General features: G+C 50.3%; 28 non-coding genes and 6 pseudogenes across 28 annotated transcripts; all 34 read left to right on the top strand.

Annotated features, from left to right (window-relative positions):
• The first annotated feature begins 2 nt into the window (after window positions 1-2).
• On the top strand, window positions 3-166 carry LOC135020062 (U1 spliceosomal RNA). Its single transcript, XR_010217546.1, has one exon. It is a non-coding gene; the product is annotated as a U1 spliceosomal RNA (small nuclear RNA).
• A 152-nt stretch (window positions 167-318) lies between these two features.
• Window positions 319-460, top strand: LOC135020200 (U1 spliceosomal RNA; annotated as a pseudogene).
• Window positions 461-1153: 693 nt separating this feature from the next.
• On the top strand, window positions 1154-1317 carry LOC135020093 (U1 spliceosomal RNA). The gene has a single exon (XR_010217576.1). It is a non-coding gene; the product is annotated as a U1 spliceosomal RNA (small nuclear RNA).
• Window positions 1318-1469: 152 nt separating this feature from the next.
• LOC135020127 (U1 spliceosomal RNA) lies at window positions 1470-1605 on the top strand (annotated as a pseudogene).
• A 698-nt stretch (window positions 1606-2303) lies between these two features.
• Window positions 2304-2467, top strand: LOC135020061 (U1 spliceosomal RNA). Its single transcript, XR_010217545.1, has one exon. It is a non-coding gene; the product is annotated as a U1 spliceosomal RNA (small nuclear RNA).
• Window positions 2468-2619: 152 nt separating this feature from the next.
• Window positions 2620-2755, top strand: LOC135020161 (U1 spliceosomal RNA; annotated as a pseudogene).
• Window positions 2756-3453: 698 nt separating this feature from the next.
• On the top strand, window positions 3454-3617 carry LOC135020038 (U1 spliceosomal RNA). The gene has a single exon (XR_010217523.1). It is a non-coding gene; the product is annotated as a U1 spliceosomal RNA (small nuclear RNA).
• A 152-nt stretch (window positions 3618-3769) lies between these two features.
• On the top strand, window positions 3770-3932 carry LOC135020140 (U1 spliceosomal RNA). The gene has a single exon (XR_010217616.1). It is a non-coding gene; the product is annotated as a U1 spliceosomal RNA (small nuclear RNA).
• A 646-nt stretch (window positions 3933-4578) lies between these two features.
• Window positions 4579-4742, top strand: LOC135020084 (U1 spliceosomal RNA). Its single transcript, XR_010217567.1, has one exon. It is a non-coding gene; the product is annotated as a U1 spliceosomal RNA (small nuclear RNA).
• A 152-nt stretch (window positions 4743-4894) lies between these two features.
• Window positions 4895-5057, top strand: LOC135020213 (U1 spliceosomal RNA). Its single transcript, XR_010217668.1, has one exon. It is a non-coding gene; the product is annotated as a U1 spliceosomal RNA (small nuclear RNA).
• A 671-nt stretch (window positions 5058-5728) lies between these two features.
• LOC135020029 (U1 spliceosomal RNA) lies at window positions 5729-5892 on the top strand. Its single transcript, XR_010217514.1, has one exon. It is a non-coding gene; the product is annotated as a U1 spliceosomal RNA (small nuclear RNA).
• A 152-nt stretch (window positions 5893-6044) lies between these two features.
• LOC135020101 (U1 spliceosomal RNA) lies at window positions 6045-6207 on the top strand. Its single transcript, XR_010217584.1, has one exon. It is a non-coding gene; the product is annotated as a U1 spliceosomal RNA (small nuclear RNA).
• Window positions 6208-6878: 671 nt separating this feature from the next.
• Window positions 6879-7042, top strand: LOC135020060 (U1 spliceosomal RNA). Its single transcript, XR_010217544.1, has one exon. It is a non-coding gene; the product is annotated as a U1 spliceosomal RNA (small nuclear RNA).
• A 152-nt stretch (window positions 7043-7194) lies between these two features.
• Window positions 7195-7357, top strand: LOC135020193 (U1 spliceosomal RNA). The gene has a single exon (XR_010217658.1). It is a non-coding gene; the product is annotated as a U1 spliceosomal RNA (small nuclear RNA).
• Window positions 7358-8028: 671 nt separating this feature from the next.
• Window positions 8029-8192, top strand: LOC135020086 (U1 spliceosomal RNA). Its single transcript, XR_010217569.1, has one exon. It is a non-coding gene; the product is annotated as a U1 spliceosomal RNA (small nuclear RNA).
• A 152-nt stretch (window positions 8193-8344) lies between these two features.
• LOC135020199 (U1 spliceosomal RNA) lies at window positions 8345-8486 on the top strand (annotated as a pseudogene).
• A 693-nt stretch (window positions 8487-9179) lies between these two features.
• LOC135020092 (U1 spliceosomal RNA) lies at window positions 9180-9343 on the top strand. Its single transcript, XR_010217575.1, has one exon. It is a non-coding gene; the product is annotated as a U1 spliceosomal RNA (small nuclear RNA).
• A 152-nt stretch (window positions 9344-9495) lies between these two features.
• LOC135020126 (U1 spliceosomal RNA) lies at window positions 9496-9631 on the top strand (annotated as a pseudogene).
• Window positions 9632-10329: 698 nt separating this feature from the next.
• Window positions 10330-10493, top strand: LOC135020028 (U1 spliceosomal RNA). Its single transcript, XR_010217513.1, has one exon. It is a non-coding gene; the product is annotated as a U1 spliceosomal RNA (small nuclear RNA).
• A 152-nt stretch (window positions 10494-10645) lies between these two features.
• On the top strand, window positions 10646-10781 carry LOC135020125 (U1 spliceosomal RNA; annotated as a pseudogene).
• A 699-nt stretch (window positions 10782-11480) lies between these two features.
• Window positions 11481-11644, top strand: LOC135020021 (U1 spliceosomal RNA). The gene has a single exon (XR_010217506.1). It is a non-coding gene; the product is annotated as a U1 spliceosomal RNA (small nuclear RNA).
• A 152-nt stretch (window positions 11645-11796) lies between these two features.
• On the top strand, window positions 11797-11959 carry LOC135020139 (U1 spliceosomal RNA). Its single transcript, XR_010217615.1, has one exon. It is a non-coding gene; the product is annotated as a U1 spliceosomal RNA (small nuclear RNA).
• A 671-nt stretch (window positions 11960-12630) lies between these two features.
• LOC135020027 (U1 spliceosomal RNA) lies at window positions 12631-12794 on the top strand. The gene has a single exon (XR_010217512.1). It is a non-coding gene; the product is annotated as a U1 spliceosomal RNA (small nuclear RNA).
• A 152-nt stretch (window positions 12795-12946) lies between these two features.
• On the top strand, window positions 12947-13109 carry LOC135020188 (U1 spliceosomal RNA). The gene has a single exon (XR_010217655.1). It is a non-coding gene; the product is annotated as a U1 spliceosomal RNA (small nuclear RNA).
• Window positions 13110-13780: 671 nt separating this feature from the next.
• On the top strand, window positions 13781-13944 carry LOC135020026 (U1 spliceosomal RNA). Its single transcript, XR_010217511.1, has one exon. It is a non-coding gene; the product is annotated as a U1 spliceosomal RNA (small nuclear RNA).
• Window positions 13945-14096: 152 nt separating this feature from the next.
• LOC135020187 (U1 spliceosomal RNA) lies at window positions 14097-14259 on the top strand. Its single transcript, XR_010217654.1, has one exon. It is a non-coding gene; the product is annotated as a U1 spliceosomal RNA (small nuclear RNA).
• A 671-nt stretch (window positions 14260-14930) lies between these two features.
• Window positions 14931-15094, top strand: LOC135020081 (U1 spliceosomal RNA). Its single transcript, XR_010217564.1, has one exon. It is a non-coding gene; the product is annotated as a U1 spliceosomal RNA (small nuclear RNA).
• A 152-nt stretch (window positions 15095-15246) lies between these two features.
• LOC135020138 (U1 spliceosomal RNA) lies at window positions 15247-15409 on the top strand. Its single transcript, XR_010217614.1, has one exon. It is a non-coding gene; the product is annotated as a U1 spliceosomal RNA (small nuclear RNA).
• A 671-nt stretch (window positions 15410-16080) lies between these two features.
• LOC135020083 (U1 spliceosomal RNA) lies at window positions 16081-16244 on the top strand. The gene has a single exon (XR_010217566.1). It is a non-coding gene; the product is annotated as a U1 spliceosomal RNA (small nuclear RNA).
• Window positions 16245-16396: 152 nt separating this feature from the next.
• On the top strand, window positions 16397-16559 carry LOC135020118 (U1 spliceosomal RNA). The gene has a single exon (XR_010217600.1). It is a non-coding gene; the product is annotated as a U1 spliceosomal RNA (small nuclear RNA).
• A 671-nt stretch (window positions 16560-17230) lies between these two features.
• On the top strand, window positions 17231-17394 carry LOC135020051 (U1 spliceosomal RNA). The gene has a single exon (XR_010217536.1). It is a non-coding gene; the product is annotated as a U1 spliceosomal RNA (small nuclear RNA).
• Window positions 17395-17546: 152 nt separating this feature from the next.
• On the top strand, window positions 17547-17709 carry LOC135020113 (U1 spliceosomal RNA). Its single transcript, XR_010217595.1, has one exon. It is a non-coding gene; the product is annotated as a U1 spliceosomal RNA (small nuclear RNA).
• Window positions 17710-18380: 671 nt separating this feature from the next.
• Window positions 18381-18544, top strand: LOC135020046 (U1 spliceosomal RNA). Its single transcript, XR_010217531.1, has one exon. It is a non-coding gene; the product is annotated as a U1 spliceosomal RNA (small nuclear RNA).
• A 152-nt stretch (window positions 18545-18696) lies between these two features.
• LOC135020133 (U1 spliceosomal RNA) lies at window positions 18697-18859 on the top strand. The gene has a single exon (XR_010217610.1). It is a non-coding gene; the product is annotated as a U1 spliceosomal RNA (small nuclear RNA).
• Window positions 18860-18966: the final 107 nt, after the last annotated feature.

Genomic DNA, 18966 nt, shown 5'->3' with positions numbered 1-18966 from the left:
TCATACTTATTTTGCATAGGAGATATCATGGTCATGAAGATTGTTCTCCCAGGGTGAGGTTCATTCATTGCATTCTGGGTATGATGACCCCTGTGATTTCCCCAAATGTGGGAAACTCGACTGCATTATTTGTGGTAGTGGGGGACTGTGTTTGTGCTTTCCTCTGGTCAGCTCTGGTAAAAGTCAGATTTCTTTGTCTCAGATCTTCCTCTAGCCTTGTTCTTCTTTCGAGAGTTCCCTTGTGCTGCCTCAGTTGGATCTCCTTCACTTGACAGGGGGGTGCCCGAGCAGCGACCCTCCCCAGCTCTAGCCCAACTCCTACTTACCTGCCAGGTGAGATACTATGATCATGTAGGTGCTTCTCCCAGGGCAATGCTCACCCATTGCACTCTGGGTGTGCTGCCCCTTTGATTTCCCCAAATGTGGGAAACTTGACTGCATAATTTGTGTTTCCCCTGGTCGGCTCTCATATAATTCAGATCTCTTTGTCTCAGGTCTCTCTTCAGCCTAGTTTGCTGTCTGTTTCCACTTCTCTTTTCTTGAGCCGCTCCCTTCTATGCCCTTGCGCACTATCCTGACTTCTCCCATCTGCTTACTTTGTGCCTTCCAACGCACAATGCGAACTACAGGTAGTGCTGCAGGGCCCACACCCTTTTACTTGCCTTACAGAGCAGCTCTGGAGCTGTTACAGTGCCCAGCTGCTGCAAGAAATCAGCAGCGAATGCTTCAGGGGCTGGGGCATAGCCAACATGAGCCCCACACCGAAGGAGGGTGGAGGTGTTTAAAGCGAACTAGGGGTCATCCAAGCGCCGCAAAAGGCCGCCATGCCCTGCACGCCCCTTTTCTCTTTTCATATGCAGATGAGGGTTGAAGCCAACTTTGACCCACTGCTTGGATGACATCACCATATGCAAATCCATCTGCTGCAAGCCTTCCCCCAGGAATGCTTGTACTAGTAGTTGCATTTGGTTTGTTGTTTGGGGGTGCTTCAGTATTAGGCAGCCTTCTGCCCTCCCATGTTCATCTGAAAATATGTGTTCTCCCTGCAGTTGTTGTCCCCAGATGAGAGTTCCCTTGTGCTGCCTCAGTTGAATCTCCTTTACTTGACAGAGATGTGCCTGAGCAGCGGCCCTCCCCAGCCCTATCCCAAATCATACTTATTTTGCATAGGAGATACCATGGTCATGAAGATTGTTCTCCCATAGTGAGGTTCATTCATTGCATTCTGGGTATGCTGACCCCTGTGATTTCCCCAAATGTGGGAAACTCGACTGCATTATTTGTGGTAGAGGGGGACTGTGTTTGTGCTTTCCTCTGGTCAGCTCTGGTAAAAGTCAGATTTCTTTGTCTCAGATCTTCCTTTAGCCTTGTTCCTCTTTCGAGAGTTCCCTTGTGCTGCCTCAGTTGGATCTCCTTCACTTGACAGGGGGGTGCCCGAGCAGCGACCCTCCCCAGCTCTAGCCCAACTCCTACTTACCTGCCAGGTGAGATACTATGATCATGAAGGTGCTTCTCCCAGGGCAAGGCTCACCCATTGCACTCTGGGTGTGCTGCTCCTGCAATTTCCCCAAATGTGGGACACTTGACTGCATAATTTGTGTTTCCCCTTGTCGGCTCTCGTATAATTCAGATCTCTTTGTCTCAGGTCTCTCTCCAGCCTAGTTTGCTGTCTGTTTCCACTTCTCTTTTCTTGAGCCGCTCCCTTCTATGCCCTTGCGCACTATCCTGACTTCTCCCGTCTGCTTACTTTGTGCCTTCCAACGCACAATGCGAACTACAGGTAGTGCTGCAGGGCCCACACCCTTTTACTTGCCTCACAGAGCAGCTCTGGAGCTGTTACAGTGCCCAGCTGCTGCAAGAAATCAGCTTGAATGCTTGAGGTGCTGGGGCATAGCCAACATGAGCCCCACACCGAAGGAGGGTGGAGGTGTTTAATGCGAATTAGGGGTCATCCAAGCGCCGCAAAAGGCCGCCATGCCCTGCACATCCCTTTTTTCTTTTCATATGCAGACGAGGGTTGAAGCCAACTTTGACCCACTGCTTGGATGACATCACCATATGCAAATCCATCTGCTGCAGGCCTTCCCCCAGGAATGCTTGCACTAGTTGTTGCATTTGGTTTGTTGTTTGGGGGTGCTTCAGTATTAGGCAGCCTTCTGCCCTCCCATGTTCATCTGAAAATATGTGTTCTCCCTGCAGTTGTTGTCCCCAGATGAGAGTTCCCTTGTGCTGCCTCAGTTGAATCGCCTTTACTTGACAGAGATGTGCCTGAGCAGCGGCCCTCCCCAGCCCTATCCCAAATCATACTTATTTTGCATAGGAGATATCATGGTCATGAAGATTGTTCTCCCAGGGTGAGGTTCATTCATTGCATTCTGGGTATGATGACCCCTGTGATTTCCCCAAATGTGGGAAACTCGACTGCATTATTTGTGGTAGTGGGGGACTGTGTTTGTGCTTTCCTCTGGTCAGCTCTGGTAAAAGTCAGATATCTTTGTCTCAGATCTTCCTCTAGCCTTGTTCTTCTTTCGAGAGTTCCCTTGTGCTGCCTCAGTTGGATCTCCTTCACTTGACAGGGGGGTGCCCGAGCAGCGACCCTCCCCAGCTCTAGCCCAACTCCTACTTACCTGCCAGGTGAGATACTATGATCATGTAGGTGCTTCTCCCAGGGCAAGGCTCACCCATTGCACTCTGGGTGTGCTGCTCCTGCAATTTCCCCAAATGTGGGACACTTGACTGCATAATTTGTGTTTCCCCTTGTCGGCTCTCGTATAATTCAGATCTCTTTGTCTCAGGTCTCTCTCCAGCCTAGTTTGCTGTCTGTGTCCACTTCTCTTTTCTTGAGCCGCTCCCTTCTATGCCCTTGCGCACTATCCTGACTTCTCCCGTCTGCTTACTTTGTGCCTTCCAATGCACAATGCAAACTACAGGTAGTGCTGCAGGGCCCACACCCTTTTACTTGCCTTACAGAGCAGCTCTGGAGCTGTTACAGTGCCCAGCTGCTGCAAGAAATCATCTTGAATGCTTCAGGGGCTAGGGCATAGCCAACATGAGCCCCACACCGAAGGAGGGTGGAGGTGTTTAATGCGAACTAGGGGTCATCCAAGCGCCGCAAAAGGCCGCCATGCCCTGCACGCCCCTTTTCTCTTTTCATATGCAGACGAGGGTTGAAGCCAACTTTGACCCACTGCTTGGATGGCATTACCATATGCAAATCAATCTGCTGCAGGCCTTCCCCCAGGAATGCTTGCACTAGTTGTTGCATTTGGTTTGTTGTTTGGGGGTGCTTCAGTATTAGGCAGCCTTCTGCCCTCCCATGTTCATCTGAAAATATGTGTTCTCCCTGCAGTTGTTGTCCCCAGATGAGAGTTCCCTTGTGCTGCCTCAGTTGAATCTCCTTTACTTGACAGAGATGTGCCTGAGCAGCGGCCCTCCCCAGCCCTATCCCAAATCATACTTATTTTGCATAGGAGATACCATGGTCATGAAGATTGTTCTCCCAGGGTGAGGTTCATTTATTGCATTCTGGGTATGCTGACCCCTGTGATTTCCCCAAATGTGGGAAACTCGACTGCATTATTTGTGGTAGTGGGGGACTGTGTTTGTGCTTTCCTCTGGTCAGCTCTGGTAAAAGTCAGATATCTTTGTCTCAGATCTTCCTCTAGCCTTGTTCTTCTTTCAAAAGTTCCCTTGTGCTGCCTCAGTTGGATCTCCTTCACTTGACAGGGGGGTGCACGAGCAGCGACCCTCCCCAGCTCTAGCCCAACTCCTATTTACCTGCCAGGTGAGATACTATGATCAGGAAGGTGCTTCTCCCAGGGCAAGGCTCACCCATTGCACTCTGGGTGTGCTGCTCCTGCGATTTCCCCAAATGTGGGACACTTGACTGCATAATTTGTGTTTCCTCTGGTCGGCTCTCATATAATTCAGATCTCTTTGTCTCAGGTCTTTCTCCAGCCTAGTTTGCTGTCTGTTTCCACTTCTCTTTTCTTGAGCCGCTCCCTTCTATGCCCTTGCGCACTATCCTGACCTCTCCTGTCTGCTTACTTTGTGCCTTCCAACGCACAATGCATACTACAGGTAGTGCTGCAGGGCCCACACCCTTTTACATGCTTTACAGAGCAAATCTGGAGCTGTAACAGTGCCCAGCTGCTGCAAGAAATCATCTTGAATGCTTCAGGGGCTGGGGCATAGCCAACATGAGCCCCACACCGAAGGAGGGTTCATCCAAGCGCCACAAAAGGACGCCATGCCCTGCACATCCCTTTTTTCTTTTCATATGCAGACGAGGGTTGAAGCCAACTTTGACCCACTGCTTGGATCACATCACCATATGCAAATCCATCTGCTGCAGGCCTTCCCCCAGGAATGCTTGCACTAGTTGTTGCATTTGGTTTGTTGTTTGGGGGTGCTTCAGTATTAGGCAGCCTTCTGCCCTCCCATGTTCATCTGAAAATATGTGTTCTCCCTGCAGTTGTTGTCCCCAGATGAGAGTTCCCTTGTGCTGCCTCAGTTGAATCTCTTTTACTTGACAGAGATGTGCCTGAGCAGCGGCCCTCCCCAGCCCTATCCCAAATCATACTTATTTTGCATAGAAGATACCATGGTCATGAAGATTGTTCTCCCAGGGTGAGGTTCATTCATTGCATTCTGGGTATGCTGACCCCTGTGATTTCCCCAAATGTGGGAAACTCGACTGCATTATTTGTGGTAGTGGGGGACTGTGTTTGTGCTTTCTTCTGGTCAACTCTGGTAAAAATCAGATTTCTTTGTCTCAGATCTTCCTCTAGCCTTGTTCCTCTTTCGAGAGTTTCCTTGTGCTGCCTCAGTTGGATCTCCTTCACTTGACAGGGGGGTGCCCGAGCAGCGACCCTCCCCAGCTCTAGCCCAACTCCTACTTACCTGCCAAGTGAGATACTATGATCATGTAGGTGCTTCTCCCAGGGCAAGGCTCACCCATTGCACTCTGGGTGTGCTGCTCCTGTGATTTCCCCAAATGTGGGAAACTTGACTGCATAATTTGTGTTTCCCCTGGTCGTCTCTCGTATAATTCAGATCTCTTTGTCTCAGGTCTCTCTCCAGCCTAGTTTGCTGTCTGTTTCCACTTCTCTTTTCTTGAGCCGCTCCCTTCTATGCCCTTGCGCACTATCCTGACTTCTCCCGTCTGCTTACTTTGTGCCTTCCAACACACAATGCAAACTACAGGTAGTGCTGCAGGGCCCACACCCTTTTACTTGCCTCACAGAGCAGCTCTGGAGCTGTTACAGTGCCCAGCTGCTGCAAGAAATCATCTTGAATGCTTCAGGGGCTGGGGCATAGCCAACATGAGCCCCACACCGAAGGAGGGTGGAGATGTTTAATGCGAATTAAGGGTCATCCAAGCGCCACAAAAGGACGCCATGCCCTGCACATCCCTTTTTTCTTTTCATATGCAGACGAGGGTTGAAGCCAACTTTGACCCACTGCTTGGATGACATCACCATATGCAAATCCATCTGCTGCAGGCCTTCCCCCAGGAATGCTTGCACTAGTTGTTGCATTTGGTTTGTTGTTTGGGGGTGCTTCAGTATTAGGCAGCCTTCTGCCCTCCCATGTTCATCTGAAAATATGTGTTCTCCCTGCAGTTGTTGTCCCCAGATGAGAGTTCCCTTGTGCTGCCTCAGTTGAATCTCCTTTACTTGACAGAGATGTGCCTGAGCAGCGGCCCTCCCCAGCCCTATCCCAAATCATACTTATTTTGCATAGGAGATACCATGGTCATGAAGATTGTTCTCCCAGGGTGAGGTTCATTCATTGCATTCTGGGTATGCTGACCCCTGTGATTTCCCCAAATGTGGGAAACTCGACTGCATTATTTGTGGTAGTGGGGGACTGTGTTTGTGCTTTCTTCTGGTCAACTCTGGTAAAAGTCAGATTTCTTTGTCTCAGATCTTCCTCTAGCCTTGTTCTTCATTCGAGAGTTCCCTTGTGCTGCCTCAGTTGGATCTCCTTCACTTGACAGGGGGGTGCCCGAGCAGCGACCCTCCCCAGCTCTAGCCCAACTCCTACTTACCTGCCAGGTGAGATACTATGATCAGGAAGGTGCTTCTCCCAGGGCAAGGCTCACCCATTGCACTCTGGGTGTGCTGCTCCTGCGATTTCCCCAAATGTGGGACACTTGACTGCATAATTTGTGTTTCCTCTGGTCGGCTCTCGTATAATTCAGATCTCTTTGTCTCAGGTCTCTCTCCAGCCTAGTTTGCTGTCTGTTTCCACTTCTCTTTTCTTGAGCCGCTCCCTTCTATGCCCTTGCGCACTATCCTGACTTCTCCCGTCTGCTTACTTTGTGCCTTCCAACGCACAATGCGAACTACAGGTAGTGCTGCAGGGCCCACACCCTTTTACTTGCCTCACAGAGCAGCTCTGGAGCTGTTACAGTGCCCAGCTGCTGCAAGAAATCAGCTTGAATGCTTGAGGTGCTGGGGCATAGCCAACATGAGCCCCACACCGAAGGAGGGTGGAGGTGTTTAATGCGAATTAGGGGTCATCCAAGCGCCGCAAAAGGCCGCCATGCCCTGCACATCCCTTTTTTCTTTTCATATGCAGACGAGGGTTGAAGCCAACTTTGACCCACTGCTTGGATGACATCACCATATGCAAATCCATCTGCTGCAGGCCTTCCCCCAGGAATGCTTGCACTAGTTGTTGCATTTGGTTTGTTGTTTGGGGGTGCTTCAGTATTAGGCAGCCTTCTGCCCTCCCATGTTCATCTGAAAATATGTGTTCTCCCTGCAGTTGTTGTCCCCAGATGAGAGTTCCCTTGTGCTGCCTCAGTTGAATCGCCTTTACTTGACAGAGATGTGCCTGAGCAGCGGCCCTCCCCAGCCCTATCCCAAATCATACTTATTTTGCATAGGAGATATCATGGTCATGAAGATTGTTCTCCCAGGGTGAGGTTCATTCATTGCATTCTGGGTATGATGACCCCTGTGATTTCCCCAAATGTGGGAAACTCGACTGCATTATTTGTGGTAGTGGGGGACTGTGTTTGTGCTTTCCTCTGGTCAGCTCTGGTAAAAGTCAGATATCTTTGTCTCAGATCTTCCTCTAGCCTTGTTCTTCTTTCGAGAGTTCCCTTGTGCTGCCTCAGTTGGATCTCCTTCACTTGACAGGGGGGTGCCCGAGCAGCGACCCTCCCCAGCTCTAGCCCAACTCCTACTTACCTGCCAGGTGAGATACTATGATCATGTAGGTGCTTCTCCCAGGGCAATGCTCACCCATTGCACTCTGGGTGTGCTGCTCCTGTGATTTCCCCAAATGTGGGAAACTTGACTGCATAATTTGTGTTTCCCCTGGTCGTCTCTCGTATAATTCAGATCTCTTTGTCTCAGGTCTCTCTCCAGCCTAGTTTGCTGTCTGTTTCCACTTCTCTTTTCTTGAGCCGCTCCCTTCTATGCCCTTGCGCACTATCCTGACTTCTCCCGTCTGCTTACTTTGTGCCTTCCAACACACAATGCAAACTACAGGTAGTGCTGCAGGGCCCACACCCTTTTACTTGCCTCACAGAGCAGCTCTGGAGCTGTTACAGTGCCCAGCTGCTGCAAGAAATCAGCTTGAATGCTTCAGGTGCTGGGGCATAGCCAACATGAGCCCCACACCGAAGGAGGGTGGAGGTGTTTAATGCGAATTAGGGGTCATCCAAGCGCCGCAAAAGGCCGCCATGCCCTGCACATCCCTTTTTTCTTTTCATATGCAGACGAGGGTTGAAGCCAACTTTGACCCACTGCTTGGATGACATCACCATATGCAAATCCATCTGCTGCAGGCCTTCCCCCAGGAATGCTTGCACTAGTTGTTGCATTTGGTTTGTTGTTTGGGGGTGCTTCAGTATTAGGCAGCCTTCTGCCCTCCCATGTTCATCTGAAAATATGTGTTCTCCCTGCAGTTGTTGTCCCCAGATGAGAGTTCCCTTGTGCTGCCTCAGTTGAATCTCCTTTACTTGACAGAGATGTGCCTGAGCAGCGGCCCTCCCCAGCCCTATCCCAAATCATACTTATTTTGCATAGGAGATATCATGGTCATGAAGATTGTTCTCCCAGGGTGAGGTTCATTCATTGCATTCTGGGTATGATGACCCCTGTGATTTCCCCAAATGTGGGAAACTCGACTGCATTATTTGTGGTAGTTGGGGACTGTGTTTGTGCTTTCCTCTGGTCAGCTCTGGTAAAAGTCAGATTTCTTTGTCTCAGATCTTCCTCTAGCCTTGTTCTTCTTTCGAGAGTTCCCTTGTGCTGCCTCAGTTGGATCTCCTTCACTTGACAGGGGGGTGCCCGAGCAGCGACCCTCCCCAGCTCTAGCCCAACTCCTACTTACCTGCCAGGTGAGATACTATGATCATGTAGGTGCTTCTCCCAGGGCAATGCTCACCCATTGCACTCTGGGTGTGCTGCCCCTTTGATTTCCCCAAATGTGGGAAACTTGACTGCATAATTTGTGTTTCCCCTGGTCGGCTCTCATATAATTCAGATCTCTTTGTCTCAGGTCTCTCTTCAGCCTAGTTTGCTGTCTGTTTCCACTTCTCTTTTCTTGAGCCGCTCCCTTCTATGCCCTTGCGCACTATCCTGACTTCTCCCATCTGCTTACTTTGTGCCTTCCAACGCACAATGCGAACTACAGGTAGTGCTGCAGGGCCCACACCCTTTTACTTGCCTTACAGAGCAGCTCTGGAGCTGTTACAGTGCCCAGCTGCTGCAAGAAATCAGCAGCGAATGCTTCAGGGGCTGGGGCATAGCCAACATGAGCCCCACACCGAAGGAGGGTGGAGGTGTTTAAAGCGAACTAGGGGTCATCCAAGCGCCGCAAAAGGCCGCCATGCCCTGCACGCCCCTTTTCTCTTTTCATATGCAGATGAGGGTTGAAGCCAACTTTGACCCACTGCTTGGATGACATCACCATATGCAAATCCATCTGCTGCAAGCCTTCCCCCAGGAATGCTTGTACTAGTAGTTGCATTTGGTTTGTTGTTTGGGGGTGCTTCAGTATTAGGCAGCCTTCTGCCCTCCCATGTTCATCTGAAAATATGTGTTCTCCCTGCAGTTGTTGTCCCCAGATGAGAGTTCCCTTGTGCTGCCTCAGTTGAATCTCCTTTACTTGACAGAGATGTGCCTGAGCAGCGGCCCTCCCCAGCTCTATCCCAAATCATACTTATTTTGCATAGGAGATACCATGGTCATGAAGATTGTTCTCCCATAGTGAGGTTCATTCATTGCATTCTGGGTATGCTGACCCCTGTGATTTCCCCAAATGTGGGAAACTCGACTGCATTATTTGTGGTAGAGGGGGACTGTGTTTGTGCTTTCCTCTGGTCAGCTCTGGTAAAAGTCAGATTTCTTTGTCTCAGATCTTCCTTTAGCCTTGTTCCTCTTTCGAGAGTTCCCTTGTGCTGCCTCAGTTGGATCTCCTTCACTTGACAGGGGGGTGCCCGAGCAGCGACCCTCCCCAGCTCTAGCCCAACTCCTACTTACCTGCCAGGTGAGATACTATGATCATGAAGGTGCTTCTCCCAGGGCAAGGCTCACCCATTGCACTCTGGGTGTGCTGCTCCTGCAATTTCCCCAAATGTGGGACACTTGACTGCATAATTTGTGTTTCCCCTTGTCGGCTCTCGTATAATTCAGATCTCTTTGTCTCAGGTCTCTCTCCAGCCTAGTTTGCTGTCTGTTTCCACTTCTCTTTTCTTGAGCCGCTCCCTTCTATGCCCTTGCGCACTATCCTGACTTCTCCCGTCTGCTTACTTTGTGCCTTCCAATGCACAATGCAAACTACAGGTAGTGCTGCAGGGCCCACACCCTTTTACTTGCCTTACAGAGCATCTCTGGAGCTGTTACAGTGCCCAGCTGCTGCAAGAAATCAGCTTGAATGCTTCAGGGGCTGGGGCATAGCCAACATGAGCCCCACACCGAAGGAGGGTGGAGGTGTTTAATGCGAACTAGGGGTCATCCAAGCGCCGCAAAAGGCCGCCATGCCCTGCACGCCCCTTTTCTCTTTTCATATGCAGACGAGGGTTGAAGCAAACTTTGACCCACTGCTTGGATGGCATTACCATATGCAAATCAATCTGCTGCAGGCCTTCCCCCAGGAATGCTTGCACTAGTTGTTGCATTTGGTTTGTTGTTTGGGGGTGCTTCAGTATTAGGCAGCCTTCTGCCCTCCCATGTTCATCTGAAAATATGTGTTCTCCCTGCAGTTGTTGTCCCCAGATGAGAGTTCCCTTGTGCTGCCTCAGTTGAATCTCCTTTACTTGACAGAGATGTGCCTGAGCAGCGGCCCTCCCCAGCCCTATCCCAAATAATACTTATTTTGCATAGGAGATACCATGGTCATGAAGATTGTTCTCCCAGGGTGAGGTTCATTCATTGCATTCTGGGTATGCTGACCCCTGTGATTTCCCCAAATGTGGGAAACTCGACTGCATTATTTGTGGTAGTGGGGGACTGTGTTTGTGCTTTCTTCTGGTCAACTCTGGTAAAAGTCAGATTTCTTTGTCTCAGATCTTCCTCTAGCCTTGTTCTTCTTTCGAGAGTTCCCTTGTGCTGCCTCAGTTGGATCTCCTTCACTTGACAGGGGGGTGCCCGAGCAGCGACCCTCCCCAGCTCTTGCCCAACTCCTACTTACCTGCCAGGTGAGATACTATGATCATGAAGGTGCTTCTCCCAGGGCAAGGCTCACCCATTGCACTCTGGGTGTGCTGCTCCTGCAATTTCCCCAAATGTGGGACACTTGACTGCATAATTTGTGTTTCCCCTTGTCGGCTCTCGTATAATTCAGATCTCTTTGTCTCAGGTCTCTCTCCAGCCTAGTTTGCTGTCTGTTTCCACTTCTCTTTTCTTGAGCCGCTCCCTTCTATGCCCTTGCGCACTATCCTGACTTCTCCCGTCTGCTTACTTTGTGCCTTCCAATGCACAATGCAAACTACAGGTAGTGCTGCAGGGCCCACACCCTTTTACTTGCCTTACAGAGCAGCTCTGGAGCTGTTACAGTGCCCAGCTGCTGCAAGAAATCAGCTTGAATGCTTCAGGGGCTGGGACATAGCCAACATGAGCCCCACACCGAAGGAGGGTGGAGGTGTTTAATGCGAACTAGGGGTCATCCAAGCGCCGCAAAAGGCCGCCATGCCCTGCCACGCCCCTTTTCTCTTTTCATATGCAGACGAGGGTTGAAGCCAACTTTGACCCACTGCTTGGATGGCATTACCATATGCAAATCAATCTGCTGCAGGCCTTCCCACAGGAATGCTTGCACTGGTTGTTGCATTTGGTTTGTTGTTTGGGGGTGCTTCAGTATTAGGCAGCCTTCTGCCCTCCCATGTTCATCTGAAAATATGTGTTCTCCCTGCAGTTGTTGTCCCCAGATGAGAGTTCCCTTGTGCTGCCTCAGTTGAATCTCCTTTACTTGACAGAGATGTGCCTGAGCAGCGGCCCTCCCCAGCCCTATCCCAAATCATACTTATTTTGCATAGGAGATACCATGGTCATGAAGATTGTTCTCCCAGGGTGAGGTTCATTCATTGCATTCTGGGTATGTTGACCCCTGTGATTTCCCCAAATGTGGGAAACTCAACTGCATTATTTGTGGCAGTGGGGGACTGTGTTTGTGCTTTCCTCTGGTCAGCTCTGGTAAAAGTCAGATTTCTTTGTCTCAGATCTTCCTCTAGCCTTGTTCTTCTTTCGAGAGTTCCCTTGTGCTGCCTCAGTTGGATCTCCTTCACTTGACAGGGGGGTGCACGAGCAGCGACCCTCCCCAGCTCTAGCCCAACTCCTATTTACCTGCCAGGTGAGATACTATGATCAGGAAGGTGCTTCTCCCAGGGCAAGGCTCACCCATTGCACTCTGGGTGTGCTGCTCCTGCGATTTCCCCAAATGTGGGACACTTGACTGCATAATTTGTGTTTCCTCTGGTCGGCTCTCATATAATTCAGATCTCTTTGTCTCAGGTCTTTCTCCAGCCTAGTTTGCTGTCTGTTTCCACTTCTCTTTTCTTGAGCCGCTCCCTTCTATGCCCTTGCGCACTATCCTGACCTCTCCCGTCTGCTTACTTTGTGCCTTCCAACGCAATATGCATACTACAGGTAGTGCTGTAGGGCCCACACCCTTTTACATGCTTTACAGAGCAGCTCTGGAGCTGTTACAGTGCCCAGCTGCTGCAAGAAATCATCTTGAATGCTTCAGGGGCTGGGGCATAGCCAACATGAGCCCCACACTGAAGCAGGGTGGAGATGTTTAATGCGAATTAGGGGTCATCCAAGCGCCACAAAAGGACGCCATGCCCTGCACATCCCTTTTTTCTTTTCATATGCAGACGAGGGATGAAGCCAACTTTGACCCACTGCTTGGATGACATCACCATATGCAAATCCATCTGCTGCAGGCCTTCCCCCAGGAATGCTTGCACTAGTTGTTGCATTTGGTTTGTTGTTTGGGGGTGCTTCAGTATTAGGCAGCCTTCTGCCCTCCCATGTTCATCTGAAAATATGTGTTCTCCCTGCAGTTGTTGTCCCCAGATGAGAGTTCCCTTGTGCTGCCTCAGTTGAATCTCCTTTACTTGACAGAGATGTGCCTGAGCAGCGGCCCTCCCCAGCCCTATCCCAAATCATACTTATTTTGCATAGGAGATACCATGGTCATGAAGATTGTTCTCCCAGGGTGAGGTTCATTCATTGCATTCTGGGTATGCTGACCCCTGTGATTTCCCCAAATGTGGGAAACTCGACTGCATTATTTGTGGTAGTGGGGGACTGTGTTTGTGCTTTCTTCTGGTCAACTCTGGTAAAAATCAGATTTCTTTGTCTCAGATCTTCCTCTAGCCTAGTTCCTCTTTCGAGAGTTCCCTTGTGCTGCCTCAGTTGGATCTCCTTCACTTGACAGGGGGGTACCCGAGCAGCGACCCTTCGCAGCTCTAGCCCAGCTCCTACTTACCTGCCAGGTGAGATACTATGATCATGTAGGTGCTTCTCCCAGGGCAAGGCTCACCCATTGCACTCTGGGTGTACTGCCCCTGTGATTTCCCCAAATGTGGGAAACTTGACTGCATAATTTGTGTTTCCCCTGGTCGGCTCTCGTATAATTCAGATCTCTTTGTCTCAGGTCTCTCTCCAGCCTAGTTTGCTGTCTGTTTCCACTTCTCTTTTCTTGAGCCGCTCCCTTCTATGCCCTTGCGCACTATCCTGACTTCTCCCGTCTGCTTACTTTGTGCCTTCCAACACACAATGCAAACTACAGGTAGTGCTGCAGGGCCCACACCCTTTTACTTGCCTCACAGAGCAGCTCTGGAGCTGTTACAGTGCCCAGCTGCTGCAAGAAATCAGCTTGAATGCTTCAGGGGCTGGGGCATTGCCAACATGAGCCCCACACCGAAGGAGGGTGGGGGTGTTTAATGAGAACTAAGGGTTACCCAAGCGCCGCAAAAGGCCGCCATGCCCTGCACGCCCCTTTTCTCTTTTCATATGCAGACGAGGGTTGAAGCCAACTTTGACCCACTGCTTGGATGGCATTACCATATGCAAATCAATCTGCTGCAGGCCTTCCCCCAGGAATGCTTGCACTAGTTGTTGCATTTGGTTTGTTGTTTGGGGGTGCTTCAGTATTAGGCAGCCTTCTGCCCTCCCATGTTCATCTGAAAATATGTGTTCTCCCTGCAGTTGTTGTCCCCAGATGAGAGTTCCCTTGTGCTGCCTCAGTTGAATCTCCTTTACTTGACAGAGATGTGCCTGAGCAGCGGCCCTCCCCAGCCCTATCCCAAATCATACTTATTTTGCATAGGAGATACCATGGTCATGAAGATTGTTCTCCCAGGGTGAGGTTCATTCATTGCATTCTGGGTATGCTGACCCCTGTGATTTCCCCAAATGTGGGAAACTCGACTGCATTATTTGTGGTAGTGGGGGACTGTGTTTGTGCTTTCTTCTGGTCAACTCTGGTAAAAATCAGATTTCTTTGTCTCAGATCTTCCTCTAGCCTAGTTCCTCTTTCGAGAGTTCCCTTGTGCTGCCTCAGTTGGATCTCCTTCACTTGACAGGGGGGTACCCGAGCAGCGACCCTTCGCAGCTCTAGCCCAGCTCCTACTTACCTGCCAGGTGAGATACTATGATCATGTAGGTGCTTCTCCCAGGGCAAGGCTCACCCATTGCACTCTGGGTGTACTGCCCCTGTGATTTCCCCAAATGTGGGAAACTTGACTGCATAATTTGTGTTTCCCCTGGTCGGCTCTCGTATAATTCAGATCTCTTTGTCTCAGGTCTCTCTCCAGCCTAGTTTGCTGTCTGTTTCCACTTCTCTTTTCTTGAGCCGCTCCCTTCTATGCCCTTGCGCACTATCCTGACTTCTCCCGTCTGCTTACTTTGTGCCTTCCAACACACAATGCAAACTACAGGTAGTGCTGCAGGGCCCACAACCTTTTACTTGCCTCACAGAGCAGCTCTGGAGCTGTTACAGTGCCCAGCTGCTGCAAGAAATCAGCTTGAATGCTTCAGGGGCTGGGGCATTGCCAACATGAGCCCCACACCGAAGGAGGGTGGGGGTGTTTAATGCGAACTAAGGGTTACCCAAGCGCCGCAAAAGGCCGCCATGCCCTGCACGCCCCTTTTCTCTTTTCATATGCAGACGAGGGTTGAAGCCAACTTTGACCCACTGCTTGGATGGCATTACCATATGCAAATCAATCTGCTGCAGGCCTTCCCCCAGGAATGCTTGCACTAGTTGTTGCATTTGGTTTGTTGTTTTGGGGTGCTTCAGTATTAGGCAGCCTTCTGCCCTCCCATGTTCATCTGAAAATATGTGTTCTCCCTGCAGTTGTTGTCCCCAGATGAGAGTTCCCTTGTGCTGCCTCAGTTGAATCTCCTTTACTTGACAGAGATGTGCCTGAGCAGCGGCCCTCCCCAGCCCTATCCCAAATCATACTTATTTTGCATAGGAGATACCATGGTCATGAAGATTGTTCTCCCATGGTTAGGTTCATTCATTGCATTCTGGGTATGCTAACCCCTGTGATTTCCCCAAATGTGGGAAACTCAACTGCATTATTTGTGGTAGTGGGGGACTGTGTTTGTGCTTTCCTCTGGTCAGCTCTGGTAAAAGTCAGATTTCTTTGTCTCAGATCTTCCTCTAGCCTTGTTCTTCTTTCGAGAGTTCCCTTGTGCTGCCTCAGTTGGATCTCCTTCACTTGACAGGGGGGTGCACGAGCAGCGACCCTCCCCAGCTCTAGCCCAACTCCTATTTACCTGCCAGGTGAGATACTATGATCAGGAAGGTGCTTCTCCCAGGGCAAGGCTCACCCATTGCACTCTGGGTGTGCTGCTCCTGCGATTTCCCCAAATGTGGGACACTTGACTGCATAATTTGTGTTTCCTCTGGTCGGCTCTCATATAATTCAGATCTCTTTGTCTCAGGTCTTTCTCCAGCCTAGTTTGCTGTCTGTTTCCACTTCTCTTTTCTTGAGCCGCTCCCTTCTATGCCCTTGCGCACTATCCTGACTTCTCCCGTCTGCTTACTTTGTGCCTTCCAATACACAATGCAAACTACAGGTAGTGCTGCAGGGCCCACACCCTTTTACTTGCCTCACAGAGCAGCTCTGGAGCTGTTACAGTGCCCAGCTGCTGCAAGAAATCATCTTGAATGCTTCAGGGGCTGGGGCATAGCCAACATGAGCCCCACACCGAAGGAGGGTGGAGATGTTTAATGTGAATTAGGGGTCATCCAAGCGCCACAAAAGGACGCCATGCCCTGCACATCCCTTTTTTCTTTTCATATGCAGACGAGGGTTGAAGCCAACTTTGACCCACTGCTTGGATGACATCACCATATGCAAATCCATCTGCTGCAGGCCTTCCCCCAGGAATGCTTGCACTAGTTGTTGCATTTGGTTTGTTGTTTGGGGGTGCTTCAGTATTAGGCAGCCTTCTGCCCTCCCATGTTCATCTGAAAATATGTGTTCTCCCTGCAGTTGTTGTCACCAGATGAGAGTTCCCTTGTGCTGCCTCAGTTGAATCGCCTTTACTTGACAGAGATGTGCCTGAGTAGCGGCCCTCCCCAGCCCTATCCCAAATCATACTTATTTTGCATAGGAGATACCATGGTCATGAAGATTGTTCTCCCAGGGTGAGGTTCATTCATTGCATTCTGGGTATGATGACCCCTGTGATTTCCCCAAATGTGGGAAACTTGACTGCATTATTTGTGGTAGTGGGGGACTGTGTTTGTGCTTTCCTCTGGTCAGCTCTGGTAAAAGTCAGATTTCTTTGTCTCAGATCTTCCTCTAGCCTTGTTCTTCTTTCGAGAGTTCCCTTGTGCTGCCTCAGTTGGATCTCCTTCACTTGACAGGGGGGTGCCCGAGCAGCGACCCTCCCCAGCTCTAGCCCAACTCCTACTTACCTGCCAGGTGAGATACTATGATCATGAAGGTGCTTCTCCCAGGGCAAGGCTCACCCATTGCACTCTGGGTGTGCTGCCCCTGTGATTTCCCCAAATGTGGGAAACTTGACTGCATAATTTGTGTTTCCCCTGGTCGGCTCTCGTATAATTCAGATCTCTTTGTCTCAGGTCTCTCTCCAGCCTAGTTTGCTGTCTGTTTCCACTTCTCTTTTCTTGAGCCGCTCCCTTCTATGCCCTTGCGCACTATCCTGACTTCTCCCGTCTGCTTACTTTGTGCCTTCCAACGCACAATGCGAACTACTGGTAGTGCTGCAGGGCCCACACCCTTTAACTTGCCTTACAGAGCATCTCTGGAGCTGTTACAGTGCCCAGCTGCAGCAAGAAATCAGCTTGAATGCTTCAGGGGCTGGGGCATAGCCAACATGAGCCCCACACCGAAGGAGGGTGGAGGTGTTTAATGCGAACTAGGGGTCATCCAAGCGCCGCAAAAGGCCGCCATGCCCTGCACGCCCCTTTTCTCTTTTCATATGCAGATTAGGGTTGAAGCCAACTTTGACCCACTGCTTGGATGACATCACCATATGAAAATCCATCTGCTGTAGGCCTTCCCCCAGGAATGCTTGTACTAGTTGTTGCATTTGGTTTGTTGTTTGGGGGTGCTTCAGTATTAGGCAGCCTTCTGCCCTCCCATGTTCATCTGAAAATATGTGTTCTCCCAGCAGTTGTTGTCCCCAGATGAGAGTTCCCTTGTGCTGCCTCAGTTGAATCTCCTTTACTTGACAGAGATGTGCCTGAGCAGCGGCCCTCCCCAGCTCTATCCCAAATCATACTTATTTTGCATAGGAGATACCATGGTCATGAAGATTGTTCTCCCAGGGTGAGGTTCATTCATTGCATTCTGGGTATGCTGACTCCTATGATTTCCCCAAATGTGGGAAACTCGACTGCATTATTTGTGGTAGTGGGGGACTGTGTTTGTGCTTTCCTCTGGTCAGCTCTGGAAAAAGTCAGATTTATTTGTCTCAGATCTTCCTCTAGCCTTGTTCTTCTTTCGAGAGTTCCCTTGTGCTGCCTCAGTTGGATCTCCTTCACTTGACAGGGGGGTGCCCGAGCAGCGACCCTCCCCAGCTCAAGCCCAACTCCTACTTACCTGCCAGGTGAGATACTATGATCATGAAGGTGCTTCTCCCAGGGCAAGGCTCACCCATTGCACTCTGGGTGTGCTGCCCCTGTGATTTCCCCAAATGTGGGAAACTTGACTGCATAATTTGTGTTTCCCCTGGTCAGCTCTCGTATAATTCAGATCTCTTTGTCTCAGGTCTCTCTCCAGCCTAGTTTGCTGTCTGTTTCAACTTCTCTTTTCTTGAGCCGCTCCCTTCTATGCCCTTGCGCACTATCTTGACTTCTCCCATCTGCTTACTTTGTGCCTTCCAACGCACAATGCGAACTACAGGTAGTGCTGCAGGGCCCACACCCTTTTACTTGCCTTACAGAGCAGCTCTGGAGCTATTACAGTGCCCAGCTGCTGCAAGTAATCAGCTTGAATGCTTCAGGGGCTGGGGCATAGCCAACATGAGCCCCACACCGTAGTAGGGTGGAGGTGTTTAATGCGAACTAGGGGTCATCCAAGCGCCGCAAAAGGCCGCCATGCCCTGCACGCCCCTTTTCTCTTTTCATATGCAGACGAGGGTTGAAGCCAACTTTGACCCACTGCTTGGATGACATCACCATATGCAAATCCATCTGCTGCAGGCCTTCCCCCAGGAATGCTTGCACTAGTTGTTGCATTTGGTTTGTTGTTTGGGGGTGCTTCAGTATTAGGCAGCCTTCTGCCCTCCCATGTTCATCTGAAAATATGTGTTCTCCCTGCAGTTGTTGTCCCCAGATGAGAGTTCCCTTGTGCTGCCTCAGTTGAATCTCCTTTACTTGACAGAGATGTGCCTGAGCAGTGGCCTTCCCCAGCCCTATCCCAAATCATACTTATTTTGCATAGGAGATACCATGGTCATGAAGATTGTTCTCCCAGGGTGAGGTTCATTCATTGCATTCTGGGTATGCTGACCCCTGTGATTTCCCCAAATGTGGGAAATTCGACTGCATTATTTGTGGTAGTGGGGGACTGAGTTTGTGCTTTCCTCTGGTCAGCTCTGGTAAAAGCCAGATTTCTGTGTCTCAGATCTTCCTCTAGCCTTGTTCTTCTTTCGAGAGTTCTCTTGTGCTGCCTCAGTTGGATCTCCTTCACTTGACAGGGGGGTGCCCGAGCAGCGACCCTCCTCAGCTCTTGCCCAACTCCTACTTACCTGCCAGGTGAGATACTATGATCATGAAGGTGCTTCTCCCAGGGCAAGGCTCACCCATTGCACTCTGTGTGTGCTGCTCCAGCGATTTCCCCAAATGTGGGAAACTCGACTGCATAATTTGTGTTTCCCCTGGTCGGCTCTCGTATAATTCAGATCTCTTTGTCTCAGGTCTCTCTCCAGCCTAGTTTGCTGTCTGTTTTCACTTCTCTTTTCTTGAGCCGCTCCCTTCTATGCCCTTGCGCACTATCCTGACTTCTCCCGT

Source organism: Pseudophryne corroboree, unplaced genomic scaffold (genome assembly GCF_028390025.1).
Source record: "Pseudophryne corroboree isolate aPseCor3 unplaced genomic scaffold, aPseCor3.hap2 scaffold_345, whole genome shotgun sequence".
Classification (NCBI taxonomy): Eukaryota; Metazoa; Chordata; class Amphibia; order Anura; family Myobatrachidae; genus Pseudophryne; species Pseudophryne corroboree.
Note: the sequence above shows the minus strand (reverse complement) of the source record. Positions and strands in the feature narration are given on the sequence as shown.